This window comes from Nannospalax galili, unplaced genomic scaffold (genome assembly GCF_000622305.1).
Source record: "Nannospalax galili isolate Female #2095 unplaced genomic scaffold, S.galili_v1.0 scaffold603, whole genome shotgun sequence".
NCBI lineage: Eukaryota > Metazoa > Chordata > Mammalia > Rodentia > Spalacidae > Nannospalax > Nannospalax galili.
Window position 1 is genome coordinate 1,852,319 of NW_008351177.1, and position 4,611 is coordinate 1,856,929.

The window sequence follows — 4,611 nt, forward strand, 5'->3', positions numbered from 1 at the left end:
GTGGATTCCCCACCAGTTGGACTTGAACCAGTGTCCAGTCTACAAAGAGGAGGGTCAACACAGAGGAATCATTTCCTCCATGCTTCTAAGCAAAGCCAACCACAGTCGAGCAGGACCTTTGACTTATCTTCATATAGGTGGAACTGGTAAAATAAAGGAGCCAGGGGATCCTCCCAAGCCCATGTGACCCCTAAAGAACAGATCCTTAAACGACCTTAGGAGTAAAAATAAATCAGTTTATCTGGTTCAACTGTATGGCCTTAAACACCCAAAAAGAAAGTATAACCAAAGATTAAAGTGACCAATATAATTTCATAAGAGTCCATATGAATTCATGTTTTTGAGCCAACTACTTCAGTGTATTATAGCATTTTCAATAACTAAGCATAATATTATAGTCTAATGTTCCACACTGGCGAGACCACCTTGCTACTACTGATTAATGACTCTGAATGAGGAGATAACATTGCCCTCTGAACAATGTGTTCTCTCCTGACCTATCATCCAAGCCAATTTGCACTCATTCCAGTGCTGATCAGATCACAGGCCTCCTCTACAGCAAACACAGTATGTTTTTCTGAAGCAGTTATTGGTCCTTTAGCCTCAAACTGGCTCCATTCTAATCTCATTTTCCATGTGTTTCCAATGAGAAATGAGTTACTGTAACTCCCATGACCTGGGTGCTCAACGGTATCTTAATCCAGGCCCAGAACACAAGACATTGTTTGAAGACTTCATCTAAACAAAGAATTTTTAAATGTCATTGACACTTCTTGACATGTAAAAGTGTTATAATCTAGAAGAATATTCCCCTAACGTGTCTAACAGATTACTGATGTTCCTTAAATTCTTCCATGGGGAAAACAGGTCAGGGGCTGGGAAAATGGCTCAGGTGATAAAGTACTTGCCCTATAAGCATAAGGACCTGAATTGAGACCTGTAGGATCCACATAAAAGCTGAGCGTAGTGGTGTGCACATCTGTAATCCCACCACTCGGGCAGCTGAGATAAGTGGATCCCTGAAACTCATTGTCTAGTCAGTCTATCAGAATCAGTGAGCTGTGGGTTCAGTGAGAGAAAAAATAAGGTGTAGAGTGAGAGGAATACACCCTGCATCCTTTACTGTCTCTCTCTTCTATCTCTCTGGAATTTTTTGTTTTTTTATTTGCTTGTTTGTTTTGAGACAGCATCTCCCTGTAGCCCCAGCTGGTCTGGAACTCTCTAGGTAGACCACTCTGGCCTGGATTTCACAGAGATCCACCTGACTCTGCTTCCCATGTTCTGGGACTAAAGGTGTGTAACACCATGTCCAGTGTAGAATAATTCTTATCTTTTCACAAAAATAAAGATATTTGCAATGATGATGTGAGAAACTGATCTGCCTCCAATGTCATTACTCTGCACACCTCTCCATTCCCATGGTTGTGTTACTTCAGCTCCCCACATGTGGCAGCATAGTCCAGCAGTACACACCTGTACCTGTTCCCCAACAGTGAGGACACGCTCCCAGGCAGGCTCTTGTTTTCACAGCTCTGAGTCTGTCTCTCTTGCTCTGACCTGAGTGAGACCAAAACTTTGACCCTTCTATTGATTTCTTTTCACGTTTCTGATGCTATCCCCTCAAAGAGGCAAGGCAAAGAAGGAAAATGTGTCTGCCACATGTTTTTCCTCAAGTTGTTTTCTTCAGGTTTTCACCTCTCTGAGTATGAAGTGAAATAAACATAATAAATCATGATGACTTCATGTGCATGCAGTTATCTGTTTTCAAGTCGACTCAATTTAGAAAACTTCCAATAAAAAATAACACGGAAATATCATGTTTTCCAGAGACTTGGACACTCCAAATGGAAAGCTGTCATGACATTCTTTTGTCAAGCGTTCTCTCTTACTTCCTCCCCCCAAATATTTCTTTATTATTGTTTTTGAAGTAGAATCTTTTGATATAGACCAGGATGATTAGAACTCATAGCTTTCCTCCTGCTTCAGCCTCCTGAATGCTGGGATTACAGGTGTGAGCTGCCACTCCTGACTTCCTCACATGTTTAAATTGAAGTGGATTGACAGAGAGGATTTATCTGTAAATGTGTTTGATATCAACACTGAACATGTAGAAGCTTAATTTAGTCTCTATGTACATGCTCCTGTTCTGTGCTTTTTAACTAAGCTTTGTTACTTTGCTTCATCTTTGAGCGAGCATCAAATATTTATAAATATATACTTCAAATATGAATAACAGGGGTTGGGGATTTAGCTCAGTGGTAGAGCGCTTGCCTAGCAAGTGCAAGGCCCTGGGTTCAGTCTTCAGCTCTAAGAAAAAAAAAGACAAATAAGAATAATAACACATTTTCAAATAAAATATATCCTCTTTCTTGCTATTGTGGAAAGAATGCTTTTTTAAAAAATACTTTATTAATTTTTTTATGTGTATAAGTGTGTTGCCTGAGTGTAAGTGCACTCATGTAATGCAATGCCCACAGAAGAGGGTCAGAAGAGGGCATCAGATCCCCTGGAATTGGAGTCACAGATGGTTGTTAGCTGCCATATTGGTGCTAGGAACTGAACTCTGGTCCTCCACAAGAACAGCTAGTACCCTTAGTCCTGAGCCATCTCGCCAGCCCTGCAAAGACGCTTTCTCATCAGTAGTACCTTCTACCTGATCATAAACAACAGTCATTCCTGGGAATAGTCATCATATCAACTCTACTGAGTGCTCCTGTCAATTCTGCTGCTTCCTCTGTGGGTTCCTTGTGTTTATATTGCCAAAAAATCTAGCTAATAATTACATTAAAGGAAACTGGGGAGGTTAGAAGAAGGAGTCAGAGGTATTAAGTAGATGGGGGAGATGAATGGGGATGGCACTCTACTAAAACACAGTTTGTTCAAAAACGCCATAGTGATATCTAACACTAATAATAATAGTAAAAATAATAATAATTAAAACTTTTCTTCTGAGTTATGGTTCTGATGGGGACTAGAAAAATCTAAAAAAATATTGGGTAGGAAGAAGATATAATGAAAATCAGTTGTCCTCTGAAAGACAATTTTCAAGATCACCTAAAAACTAAAATTCCTAAAATACATTAGTATATGAACAACAAGAATTGAAGATTATTGGTCCAGTGAGACATCTCAGTAGGTAAAGACACTTGCCACCAAGCCTGATGACCTCAGTTTGATCCCCTGGGACCTTAAAGTAAGAAGGAAAGAATGGATTCTTACAATTTGTCCTCTGATTTCCAAATGTGTGCTGCCACATATGCACACACATATGTACACCTACACACAAAATATATAAATAAGTAAAGGTAATAAAAAAATTTTTAAATACAAGGGCTTGCGAGATGGATCAATGGTTAAGAGCACTGGCTGCTCTTGCAGAAGATCTGGGTTTGGTTCCCAGAACCCACATGGTGGCTAATAACCATCCATAACTCCAGTTCCAAGAATTCCAGCATTCCTGTCTGACTTCTGTGGGCATTGCAGGGTGTGGTTACATACATGCAGGCAATATGCTTATACATATATAAAACAGAACTAATGAATGAAATAAAAACTTAAAATACAGATGTTTTTAAATAATTAAAATTAGTCAATTAAATACATATTGAATCTGAATGTAATTTTTTAACTGAATTATCTGGCAAAGGCTTGACTGAGCTGTATATTCTGGGTCATTAGAGTGAAGAAATGGATCTTGTTAATAAATATATATGGCTTTGCTTCCCTGGGCCTGCATGACTCACAGGCTTCTCTCCAGGGTAAGTTGATTGCACCCTCTGTGCCTTGACTCCCCCAACCACATCCACTCTCCCATCTCCCCTCCCGTCTCCCCTGCCCGTCTCATCTCCTAGCCTGGGTCCTGACCCATTCCTTGTCTTGGCACCCCAGACACTTGGGGAAGCTCCACTGCTTCCTGATCCTTTGCATCCAGACCAACCCAGTTCCTTTTCCAGTCCCCAGGAGCACTCTGGGCCTGGCCCCACCCTCACCTCCCTCTGCTTCCCTGGGCCTGCACAACCTGCCAGCCTCGTTCCTGGAGGCCAGGGCTGACGTTTCCTCTCACTGATACTTTGCACTCAGACCAACCCAGCTCCTCAGTGCAGTCCCCAGGAGCCCTTGGGGCTGCTTCCTGCCCCCATCTTCCTTTGCATCTCTGGGCTGCACAGCCACCAGCTGCCCTAGACCACCATCTTCCCTGGGCCCGGCTCCCAGTCCAGTCTAACCCCCAAATTCCTGAGGCCAAAATCTTCCCTGGAGGGATCCAGACCTTGAGAGAAAGCCTGAGAGCATCTGATCCTCATCTGACTTGGGCCCCTGGGGGACCTCCTGAAGACAGAAGCAATCTGGTCACTCCTATATAAAATCAAAAGAGAGAATGGGAAGCTTAGACGAACCAGCTTTTCATGCCCAAGAAGTAAACCACAAAGACACTTTAAGTTCACAGAAAGAAGCAGACCTAAACTTGAAGGCTTGAGTCTCACACAAGAATCAGAAACTACAAAAGAAATTCACTTGTCAAAATAACAGAGAAAAATTAACAATATGAAAAACCAAAATAACATATCCCCACCAAATACCAATAGTCCTCTAGAGAAGTACAATGGGAACCCC